This window comes from Pomacea canaliculata, linkage group LG2, assembly GCF_003073045.1.
Source record: "Pomacea canaliculata isolate SZHN2017 linkage group LG2, ASM307304v1, whole genome shotgun sequence".
NCBI lineage: Eukaryota > Metazoa > Mollusca > Gastropoda > Architaenioglossa > Ampullariidae > Pomacea > Pomacea canaliculata.
The window spans coordinates 14,475,467-14,488,691 of record NC_037591.1 but is presented as its reverse complement, the minus strand read 5'-3'; the positions used below and the strand labels follow the sequence as shown (position 1 = coordinate 14,488,691).

The 13,225-nt window shown below is 37.6% G+C and overlaps 1 protein-coding gene across 7 annotated transcripts in view; it reads left to right on the top strand.

Moving 5' to 3' along the window:
* LOC112554507 overlaps window positions 1-13,225 on the top strand; it is a 244,302-nt gene that overhangs the window by 169,160 nt on the left and 61,917 nt on the right. The window lies entirely within an intron of this gene.

Sequence of the window (13,225 nt, the reverse complement as noted above, 5' to 3'; positions counted from 1 at the left end):
TCAACATCCGGGTCGACTGGGGAAAGCTTCTAAAGTCTTCATCTATTAACACTCTTGATGAATGCATACGCTTGTGCAGTGCTAAATACGATGGTTTGATTTACGTGTACGACTAGTTTGTGTGTAATAATTTATTACCTGCAGACTTAGCCGTTGCCATTCATTTATACATATACACACAGATACATACATATGTACACATACACAGGCACGTATACCAATAACAGACGTACTTCACTTTCTGCTATTAATCTGGACGAAACGTTTCAATAAATGTCTTTACGATGATTGAGAATGAAAGATAATACTAATGCAAAAAGGAAATGTTTCACAATAATGTGATAAATTTGATTACCATCGTTTTCTGAGATTAAAGTTACACCTTTCATTGTTCAGAGAGCGCCTGACTATAAAACGTTGGCGTGGAGTGTTGCTCTGGGACCAAACATTATTTACACACCACTCGCTGAGAGATTTATCTCTGTGACTGGAAATCCTTTCTGATAACGACAAAGTGTAAGGGCCTATTCCCACGCTGCAATGTTTCTTGTACAAAAACTTGCGCAAAGGCAGCTTGCGCAATGCGTCCTATTCCCACGTAGCAAGGCCACACAAGTGTCTTGCGAACTGACGTCATCCGCACAGTGCATTGTGGGAAGTTAACAATATGGCAGGCAACATCGACGACGAGATACTTTTAGAAGCAACTGTGGCGACTATAGTTATTTTACATGAAGCGGAGAGAGAGAAGAAGAAAGAAATAAAGATGTGATGTGGGTGAGTGAGTGGGTAGCACGAAGGAAACGATTAGGAGCATATTCGTGTCTGCTTAAAGAAATATCGTCGGAAGATTCACGGGAGTGCAGACGCTTTTTTGCGAATGTCGTCTTCCACGTTCACTGAACTACATGCATTCTTTAACAGTGTTTTAATCACTGAATCGCTAAACAGTACACAATCATCGAAGCAAAGATAAATCAATCAAATCAAATCAAACTTGTTGTTGTTGTTGTTGTTGTTGTTGTTGTTGTTGTTGTTGTTGTTGTTGTTGTTGTTGTTGTTTTGTTTTGTTAATAAATGGCATGGTGGTCTGCCGCAGAAACTACAAAATGTGCCAACAAAAACACAATGCTCCGCACACAGTCAGACGCAACGCAGTATTATTTGTGTCCGTCTGTGCACAAGCTGATGTAAGCAGAAATCAAATCAAGACGACACAGGTATCACACAGGTATCACACAGGTATCACAATCTCTGGCAGATCCACGAATATCCCGTCCATGGGCAGATCTCTCTCTCAGTCAGCCATGGTGTGGGATTGTATAGACCCGCTTGGTTGGGGCGACATTCAGTCAGTGAAGAAATGTGATTTTGTCAGCCAGAGAGTCTTGGTATGGCTTAAATGTAGTTAGTTTCTCTTATGTTCTCTTGAGTCTAGAATCTCTGGATCATACCAGTGTAGAACGAACTAACGGTTGCATCGCCATGTTTAATGGTCGCGGTAAAATTCTTTCGTACAGGACACTCACAGACAGGAATACGATACCTCACACAGTCAGACGTGTTGCAATACCACTTATGTCCATTCACGCACGAACCGAAGGAACAGAATTCACGTAAAAATCCAAAATAAGTCAAAACGTACAGGACAAAAGTGAGCCGGGGTCAAGTCACAGAGTAGCGCCCCCTAAACATTAGGACAAGTGCACTAGGATCTACATCACTACTTAATATAAAGTTGTTTACACGTGAGTTGTTAGTAAATAAGCCGCTCCATAGAACAAAATCTCCAGAATGAGGAATGTTCCGTCAACCTTTCTTTCTGTTGCATTGCACGGGGTAGTTACTGTGTCATACGCTGGTGCTAGTTACGGTTGTTGCTAAACCTGTCATGGTGATTGTTAGACATACTTTCAAGCTGCAGACTGTCATTGCGCAGGTCCATGATGCCAATGTGCATAATTTTCTCGAGCCAACAGTCGTATTTGTATTGGTGAGAATGGTCGCCGTAACACCGTCAACATACATGAGGTGGTTCTGGAAGTCTCATGTGTGGTAGTGGGAGCAATCACAGTGCGACAGGAATGAGTGTGAATGCCGGGTTGTGTGCTACCAGATGCCGAAGTGTCCGTTTGGTGAAAACTGTTCCTTTTTCATAAAATACTTATGTCCTTTACTTTCTTGGTTAAAGTGATTCCATGCTGCCACAACCAGGGATGTTGCTTTTCTCAGCGTGGTTACTTGGCTTGTAGACACTTCTTGAGTTGACGTCTTCGACGTGGTCATGCGAGTATGGTGTCTTCGTGGTCACTTTGTGACTTGAACCAAAACTAGTCACAGTCGTCGTGTTGGTCAACCGAAGTAGCTGATTTATCTAGCGATTTCTCTTCTCAAGCCGTGATGGCCACCGCAGCTCTTTCTAAACCAGATGAGTATGACCGTCGTTGAGATGTCGTCGTTGTCACTTTTACACTCAAGCTTGTAGCCGCGGTTTTCTGGTCTGGTTAATGTGGTCCATGAAATGTTGCGACCAGTCACAATAGTTTTGTCGGGCTGCGAGGTCACTTTGTAACACAATGTAATGCTTGCATTGACCTTTGCGACTTGTCGTTATCATCGTGCAACAGAAAACAGTCTAGTGACCGTTGTTGCGTTGCGTTGGTTGATGCGGGTAACTTTTGTCTCCAAAGATGTTGGCCACAGCTGTGCTGGTTATGCCAGTGCTGTTAGTGGACGTTTACTTTGTCAGCGTGGTCACTGTTTCTTTTTAAGCCAATGCTTGTGGTGATTGTTGCGTTGGTATGTGTGGTCATTGTGCGGCATCAGTCAATGGACATTATAAATAATAAAGAATAACTATGGACACTATCGCGGTTTTATCACATTGTAGTTGCAGAAATGCCTGATTCTGGTGCTGTAAATATTAAAAATTCAGAAGCGTATGTCTATGTTATTTGTATCTCTCATTATGTTGCACTAATAGGTGTTTAACGTACATAAAAATCTAATTCCAGAAAACTCCACGTTTTTTAAACAAATGCATTCATATTAATTTTAGTAATATAATTTTAGGCTTACTGGGCCATTCAGGCCATTATTATCCATCTTCATTCCGACAGGACAGCTGCAGGTGAAACTGCCAGGTTTGTTAATTCAGATGTGGGAACAGTTGGCCAGCCCCGTCGCGCATTCATCTATGTCTATCGTAAATATACATGTTTATCTAGTAAAAGCTTGCAACAAATAATAATAATTAAATAACTAATTTTTCCAACATTAACACTCAACGGATGCCAGGGCTCTTCAAAATAGGCACATGCACCAACAGACCAACTCACAGAGGACACATTATCTTTCGCTATATCACACACACACACAAGCACGCAAAAATACAAATACAAATATGCAAGCTACGTAACCGTCTAGAACTTCCTCCTTTGCGAACTTACCTTGGCAATGTTGTGTGTTCTGGTTGATAGCGTCGCCGTTGTTGCATAAACACAAGTCAGCTGTTTTCCTGAGTGTGTGAATAGGAAAACCGTCTGACATTTGAAATGTTCCCTCCACCAAAATCTACCTTTCCTGTATTGAGATTATCTTTATAACCTATCACTGGAGTGCTTCTAAATCATTCTTATCTCGAAATTTAAAAACAAAATTACTGCACTCGATCACTCGATTTTACCTAGTCTGGTAGGCGGCTTCCGGGTTAGTGCGTCTTAAAGGAGATAAGAGCACTCCAGCTAGGTGTAAAAAAGTTCCCACTACCGTTAATCTCACATCATAAGAAATCTGGTGTTTGACTTTGAGATTCAAAGCATTTGTAACAGCAGTTGAGACACAAACGCCTAATTTCAACAACCATTTGAGTCTCCAGTATGTTAGCCGAATCAAAATAAAGAAAGCTAAGCAATCAAGGCGAGAAACTAGAAATTTACATGACCTAAATGTATCCCTAAAATATGTATATGAATTTGAGATTATTTTACATTCTCTCAATTGCAATTCATGCGGGAAGAAAGAAAAGCAAAATCCAAAAGCAACGCTTTCTTGCGTGTGTAAAGCAAATTTCAGGTTAACGCCATTTGTTTCAATAAGAATGATTCTGTTCTACAATGTTATATTTGAGATAATATGGCTGAAGTAGTGTACTTTACCTCAGTTTTCTCGTAAAAAAAAGCATTTACTTAACGTTCAGTGGCATCAATGATGTGTAGAGGTGGACTGCTGTCTGCCTGCCAAGACCAAAGGTTAGCCTCTTGCGAAGTTCTCCACTGTTAGTCTCGCGGAGACTAAACCGGAAGCTTTCTTGTATCATGCCTCGTTTTAGTAGTTAACTGGGAAAAAAATCGTCTGCCAGCAGTCCAGGGATATTAGCTCGTGATGACATATTTGGGTTAAGTTGTGTTAAATACATGCCCATGTGGAGCCGCGAAAACCGAGCATAGTGTGACAAACAGAAAACGGTAAATTATAATAACAAACTTTAGTGCACACCAGCGCAAGAATGCTTTACACATTAAAAATAAATTAGTCAAATAACTATGCGTTAAAAAATATCGAAATTTAAAATAAACATTATCTTGATTGCTTCAGACCGGTCAAAGATATTTAACCCCTTTTTCATTGCTCCATTAAAGAAATAAAACGAAACTCGGTTAACAAAGACCTTTGAGTGATAAACGCTGCTACATGCCAGGAAGGATTGAAGTGCTATTCAAAATTTATCAGTGAACAGTCACGTGTCCCAGACAGGTTGTGTATATTATACTCCGACCACTATTTGAGTCATTGATCCAACAGAGAGGTGGAGGACACACGGTTGAAAGAGGGCGAGCTCTGGTGTGGCAAAGCATGGTTTATTCAGAGGGACTAACATGGCTAAACTAAATTTGAAAACATATCCTATCTGGTGCTTCATTTGCTTCTGTGTGGTGGAGCAGGTTTCTTATACTTTGGGTAGGTAAAGGATATACACACTCACACTCGTTTAAGCACTGGTAGAGTGGACTATTTTTGCATAATTCCTGTGAGGTAAAGATGTAATACAGAAAAAACATTGTCATAGCATGTTATTAAACATAAAATTTTGTGTCATGAAATATTACGCTGAAAGACAAATAGAAGATTAATAAAGAGCATATTTGTTTACATGCAATATGAATATCCCTGTGAAATAAATTAAGTGTGCACATATGGTAGATATTACTGATGGAACATATGTATGTCTCTGATAGGGTCAGTTTGCTCAAAGCTATAATTGAACTTTTCAGCCTAAGTAAAGACCATTCAGAAGTATGTGCACTTCTTCTACTAAAATGAAAACTTGAGTCAGGTATTGCTGTAGTGGAAATTGTTATTATTACGTAGTATTAAGTTTGAATTTTAAAAATATTTAGCGTTGTTGTAGTCCTTAACTTAAAAATCTGTATACAAAGTTTCAAATATATGTTTTAATGGGTCTCAGTAGCAACCAAATAGAGCTAGTGTATTAATGACCTTTGATGTACCATTTTTTCACTTTTTTTGCAAAAGAAACTCCGGTACGGCTACGGGATGGTACTCAGGCAAATGAAGGTCGAGTGGAAGTCTACATAAATGGAGCATGGGTTAGTCTTTGTCGCAGTTTAATGTCTGCATATGTCGAGGAAACAATATGTGGACAGCTCGGATTTTCACAGTAAGACTATTTCAATATATTTTAGCTTTATAGTGGGAGCAAGTCTCCTATTTGTCACCGAAGTCAGGTATAACAAAAAAGGGTTAGGGTATGCAAATCGTAGAGTGAGCTTCTCCTCTCTTCTCCCTGTTGATACGTGTCATAACCACTTTTTGAAACGTTTTCAGAACAATTACCGTAACTATGTAATGTATCTAAATGTATCTGACTGTTTCTTATTGGATAATGGCAGTCAGTTGTTATATTTTCATGAGACATGACTACCATTATCCAAACGGATACGGTCAGGTGATATTTGGAAAGAATACTTCTGTAGGATTACAGAGAAAGACAGTTGTGCTTTATTGTGCCCCAATATTTGAGATCTCTTTTTGCTTACCCAGATTTGGGAAAGCAAAAGTACCCTAAAGGGGTGGGGGTGCTATCATTGGTCATTCACCTTCTGAAGAAAAGAAACAGGAAGACTATCGAACAATGATCCTGATTAGTCATCCAAGCAAGTTTATGCTGAAGGTGATCAAAACACACCTCCCCACCTGGGTTGAGAAACTGGGAACACATGAATTCATACAGGCTAAGATGATTCCTTACAATACTCTCTGTTATAAGGGGTTAAAACATTTAGGTATCCCTAAAAATTGGCAAAAGTAGTCATCTAAATATAATGGAAATACAACGGAGCTGAATATTTGAATGAGTATGCTATGTTCAAACAAATTGGAAGGTTTTTTCGTGTAAATTGCGAGAAGAGTAAAATCGTTGCGTTTGTGCGTGTGCATGTGTGTGTGTGTGCAGAGACGGATCCCAGATGTACTCTGGAAATTCCTACGGACCAGCACCTGGAGAAATTTACAGAGGAAGAGTAGACTGCAGCTCTAGATACTCAAATTTATCCAACTGCACTTTTGGACCAGAAACGAAAAGCTGTGAACCTAAGGACTCAATGGGAGTTAGCTGCAACATAAGTATGTCTTTAGCAGTGCCAAGTGTTGTTCTAGTTTTTTCGTTATATATTTGTGTCATATGTTGCAGTGATCTCATCTCGGCAGTTCCATTTTACTTTCAAAACAATTTTTAACGTTAAAATTAATCCTGCAATCATTTAACCTTCTTTATTTTATATTGTTTTAGAGTATAACATAACGCTCTATCAACACGTTAATGAATATATTTAAAAAAAGTTTAACATTTGTTTTTCCTAGTTTTTGCTGTATACAGTTGTAATTTGAGTTCGAACAAGTTGGAGCAGTCTCTCTAGTGCTCTCCCTTCTTCTTTCCCCCACCTCGCCTCTGCTTGAACACCAGTGTATTTCTACACCAAACTTAGATCATTGTTAGGCCGAAACTTACTAGGAGTGCCTTTTACCTTGTGTGAAACATTTAATTTAAACAAGCTTTGGTTAGAGGTCAGGAGCGATAGAACGGTAGTCAGATTTCCGTACACAGATACTAAGAATAGATGAAAGAGAAGTCGTTCTGGACCAGATAAACTAGAAAGATCACAGTTAACCTGATCGCGAATCATCGAGGTTATGTCGAGCCATTAAGCCTTTTCAATCCATCTTTGCAAGTGTATTTGCGTATCTGGTGTAGTCAATGACCTAGCCCATCAACTCTGTCGAAGACTGCCTTGCCTTCCTAATTACGCCTTTCAAAAATTAATTTTGTAAAACAAATTAATATTAGTAACCCGTGGAATCTGTAATCGGATTTTAAATGCAGAATAGAATTCACACTTTGTCAATAGTTCTAGAGGCATTATAGCCAGTGACCACTTTAGATATTTTTCCCACTGGTAAGCATGTTATTCTTTTTGAGGTTGTTTCTGTCGGAATGTCAGATCTTTGTTAGCTGGGCACTCTAGGCTTAACTTAAATTTAATAATTGTGAAACTTTTTAAACTTTAGGCTCGAGTGAAGTTCCAAACGTACGCCTAACGGGTGGAAATTCATCGTTTGAAGGACTTGTCGAAGTGTTTCGTAATGGCGTATGGGGAACAGTGACAGAGAGCAGACCACCATTTAGTATTCTTGTAGCTACTGTCATTTGCAGAATGATTCATGGAAAAAAGTAAGTTTTACCTTGACTAAATCCAGATTAGTACTATTGTGCAGCAAAAGATTTCTCGTTCGAGAGAAAAAAGCTTTTTCTGCCCACAATAGCTCCTCAGCAGAAATTTCATGCACTTCTTACACACATTCACATAACCTCATCCCACATCAAACCTACTTTTAGGGACGACACACAAGTCACAGACAGCACACTACGTCCCACACGTGTTCTTTCTTACAGCAAATTACAAAGTGTACGTGGGCTGACAGTTCTCTATTATTCGGGAGCTTGAGTTGCTTTTAGGGGAGGGCAGTAAATTTTACCGAACTCAAATCAATCCATGTAAATGATTGCAAACCACAAATCACACATAATTGTCATAGACGAGTCTCAATCTTCCAGTCATATACACACTCCCCTGAATAATCTCCCTTGAATACTCTAATCTGGGGCAGCTGGGGTGGACTGGGCCAACATGCCAGGCTAATGTCTGTACCCCAGTGCAGCGAGTGTCTTCTAGGCTGACACACCTGGCTGACGATGATATACTTTTAGACTCCAGAACAACAGGCGCTGACTTGGCAGATACACTGTGTTGGCGACGATACACTTCTATTCGTCTTTCATTCCCCTAAGTAATTCCTGAAATCCTTACTTGGCTATAAATATTCATACTGAATTTAAACTACCACTGTTACAACAAAACAATAATACCTCTTTCCATTATCATGATTTCCAACCACATATTAAGTTTTCACACCATTCTCTCACCGTTAGAAAGGTAACCAAAGAAACGAAGACAACTTGTACCATACTTTGATTAGGCAAGGAATTATTCCGATTCCCCGGTCTCCTTCACGAAGAAATTCGCTACAGTGTCTCTCTTCTTCGACGACTGGCGTGAGAATAACTAAACTCAATTTTACCCCAACTACAGGGTTTCAATAAACCTTTCGCTCACTTATGAAAGCTTTCTTATAAGGTATTCATTGCCATGCATTCCAACTAGTGACATCTAAGGGTGACAATCCCTGCCTTCTCAACCCACCGGTAATTCCGACACGAAATTTAAAAAGCGACACAATATCACACACATCTGCTTTTATACGCACGCACGTACACAAGCAAACATATCTTGGTCATGTGTTTACTTGACGGTTATATAAAAACTTTGCCAAACATGGTCAAAGCTTTGTCCATATTTTTCCCTGCAAGCATGCAAAGCTGGTCTCGTATTGTGTCATGCATAGAGACAAAAAGCCAGTCTATTTCATGCAGAGGTTGAGGATGCTTTATAAATTAAGCTCTTAAATTGTTTTATAAACAGTTTATTTTCTCAGTTACTTAGACCTCTATTTCATAATTACAGGGACTAGAAAGAAAATTAGTTTGATGCTAAGGCATAAAATTAATTATTAAATAATTATTATTTTGGAAAAATTATTGAATTCTGCACATCATTGCTAGAACCAACTTTTTCTAATCAATAGTATCAACGATTTACCAAATGGAGTTGCTTCTTGCAAGTTATTGCAGATAAGAGTGTACTTTTTAACTTGCACTCTTAACAATCACTGTGCCTGAACTAGTAGCTAAGGTATTACATAATATGCTGTGACAGATTTTTTTAACTATTCAAATGCACAAAGTTATAAAATATCACGATAGCCTAATTATTAAATGCATGTCTCATACAACAGGTATGGTGGATCGGCGATTCCAAACCAACAGTCAGCTGTACTCTTTGGCATTGTGAAAAACAAAGCTATAGTCATGGATAGCGTCCTCTGTAATGGAAATGAAACAAATATTCTTGACTGTACTTACTGGACTGGCAGTTACTGGGTATCGCACGAAGACGACCTCGCTATTGTCTGCAAGGAAGGTACTTTTTTCTAATTTGTCAAAACCTTGCTTAGAACATTGCGGCCAGGTGAAAACTCTGTTGTTAATCGTAGTCAGCAGCCCAGAATGTGTTAAATAATACAGCAGAATATAAGCCCAGCCTGGAGATAACTTGTTGGGGGTTAATAGCATCTTTAACTGAAATAAACTTATCTATTTTATCTCCTTCATTTGTAATTATGCACATTATAAAAATCGGAACTGCGGGGACATCGCAGTGAGTAATTTTACGTATCGCCTACCATCTTGATCACTCTGTAACTAACATAAATCGTTTGTTTGAATATTTTTTTTTTACCTTAAAATAATTATTAATATTGTCTTTATACGCTGTTACTCCCTCTATATCATTATAAGATTAGAGCTTTAAGAAGGCTGAGACCCGGCCAGAAAGCTCAGTCCCTTGTTTCTTTCTTTGTGATTTTTCAGGCAACATATATCAAGGGGAGTAACTAAGTTCAAAATTGGTTTGGATTTTGTATGCAGCAGTTTCTTCCCTTCTTTACAGCTAGCTCAAAACTTAAAAAATTCCAAAATTACTTTAGTGACAAAGCTTTCAGGTTCGGTGAGACAATGTGATAGGCATCATGTAGGCGGCTGGATATGAACTTGTTTTACCCTTGTCGGTGCTGGACTTAAAGCTCTTTAGTAAAACAATTACTTGATTTCGTTCTGACAACACAATAGCAGCACACAAATATGACTTGCAGATAAACCTAATTTTTTTAAACACTAATCACATGTCTCTGACAATGATCAATGATCGGGGTGGGTGGGTGAATGTAAAAGTAACTTTTCGGGGGTATAAGGTGTACTTGTAAGGGACACACACTAAGCTCGGGCAATACACTCCAGCAAACAGTAGGTCCCACGCGTGTTCTTTCTAACAACAAATCACAAATATCTGTCCATGTTCACGTTTTATATTGTCGGGAGTTTTGATTATCTTTAAGCGGATACAAGAAAAAGCTGCTTTAAGAACATATCAGTAACAGCTAATAAATAACATTCGCGGAATAACACATCATTTACATCATTTACGTCCTAGTGTGGATGGAGGGTATTGGTTATGGAATGGGACATTGAGATTGGACAGAGGTCTGTTTTTTTGTTCAAGCACGTGCTTGCTTAGGTGGGTTTTTTGGTTTTTGGTTATTTGTTGTTGTTTTTGTTTTTGTTTTTTTTTTGGGGGTGGGGTTTGTAAATAACCTCGAGCATGTTGTATAGTGTGGTGATGCATTCCTGAAATGTTTTACAAGTGTTAGTAGGAGTATTGACTTGCTTATAATCCAAAGATAATTTAATTTGCTTGTTCTCAGTTCCCCAAGTATGCAATGGTTATGCCACTTCAGCGAAAGGGCGCATCATTTTTCCTGGATACCCTACTAATAATACAGAATACAGTGATGATCTGGACTGCGTATGGAAAGTAGACACTAATCTACGATATAGTCAGATTCAGATGTCCTTCTATGATGTTCCCTTAGCAAATAATAATACATTGAGGGTATGTTTTATAAACCTTTTTTCTTAATTCTTTTAACGGTTTTTTTATTTGCTATAAGTTTAAAGACTTAAATCTGAGGTGAGCATTTACTGAAAGCAGAGAAGAGGTTTTTGATTAGCTTTATCATAAAAGTGTATTTTTACACACTTTTCATGTTAAATCATTTCAGCGATCTGTGTACTTAGTTTAAGCTGCATTCAAGCTTAACATCATTTAAAGTATCATTACTAAAAGGAGACTGCTGTATCTTAATATGTTGTGCTTTCCAACATTGCGCTGTAGACAATGTGTTAACATTAATTACTCTTTTTGAGTCGACGATGTTGATTTCAAGTGTGTACTACATTTTGTTTATAACTTTACATTAAAGGTTTTTGGTAGCAACTATGGAGAAATCGGAATCTCAAGTACAGGAAATATAAGAATTGATTATCAAGAAATATACATTTGGCTTCAAGTGCGTGCTGGAACAAGAGAAATCACTTTTAGTGCGGCATGGGATATTGGTGAGTTTTCACATTAACTTCCTACCCGAGAAATAATGACTGCTTTTGATCTGCCTGCTTTTTATTAGAATTTAGTTTTTAATGTTTTAAATGTGCAATTATATCTAAAATATTATAACACTTTTTCCATACAGCAAGCTAAGAAAATTATTTTGGTGAACTATTTTTGTGTTTCAGATTGCTATTTCACCTATAGGTTCAGGGTTGGATACACTTATTCCATCAGATCTCCTGGATATGAAGGACCTATCCCTGAAAATCTTAAATGTGTTTATGTAATTTCTTACTCGATGGGCTTTACTACAGGAATATCATTTGAAAGCTTCGGATTGAGTAGTGCACAGGATGGCTCATGTACAGATTACGTGAAGGTCTCTTTCAAGTCTTCTTGCAACACTAACGCCTCTCTTCTTTCTTCGTTCCAAATTACTTTATTACCTAATAAAACTAATATCATGAAACAAAGCAATCTAGTCATTAAACTCAATGTCATAAAGAATTTATCGATATGAAATATTGAGGAAGTCTACCATCAATTATGTATCAGTTAAAGTATATAATTCATAGTCCAATTTCTGTATTCTCGTACAAATACTTAGTCACTTTTATCTAAAATAAAATAAAATAAAAACAAAACGAAAGCAGCCTTGTAGGCGAACATGAAAGTAATAACAAGAGAATATTCTAGAAAAATGCACATATTTCATGTTTATTAACAATTATTTTAGATATTTGGCGGTGGCTCTGACAAGTCTCCTTCAATAGGAGGTCCCTACTGTGGTAGCGAACTTCCAGCACCAATAGACCTGACCAACAGCACTTTTACCGCTGTCACCATCGTCTTTAAATCTGGTGAAAAGCTCAACACCAGTGCAGATGAAATAGGATTCCACATGTATTTTAGTATTTTTGAACCAGGCACGTATAGCGTATTCTGAGTAACTAAGATAATAATAAAAAGGATATTTACATTTTATTGTTTGTCTGCATACATGATAACTAGTTAAATTTAGTGCCAAACGTTAAGTCAAATAAAACATCTGTAGTTGATTTTCATGTTAGACTGTAAAAATTGTAATGTATTTAAGAGTTTACAATGAAAGATTGTTTTTATAATTTTGTCGGTTCTACCTGGAATTAAATATATGGAATTATATTAATTAAATTTAAATGAAATTAAATATATCGGTGTACTGAAGGCATTGACTAGGTCAACGTGAGATTGTTTTTCATGATTCCGTATTAGAAATACAAATTTTTAATTCTTTAAACTTTAAACTCATGACATAGTCTCGATTAAAAATTTTTTTACTACTGTCTTGCCATGAGTGTAAATCAATTCCATAAATATGAACGGTAGAAATTGTCCAACAAATGACACAAGTGAAAGCTATGAATTGAACAGGACTAGCCGACTGAAACTGAAGGAAAGTAGCGAGGAAGGCATTGCATAAACTTCTTATTTTTTTATACCTCTCAATATGTCAAAGATGCAGTCATCTACTTGTAAATTAATACATCCTTATCTTAAGCTTGATATACAGCTTTTCATCATACTCGTAATTATCGTATTGT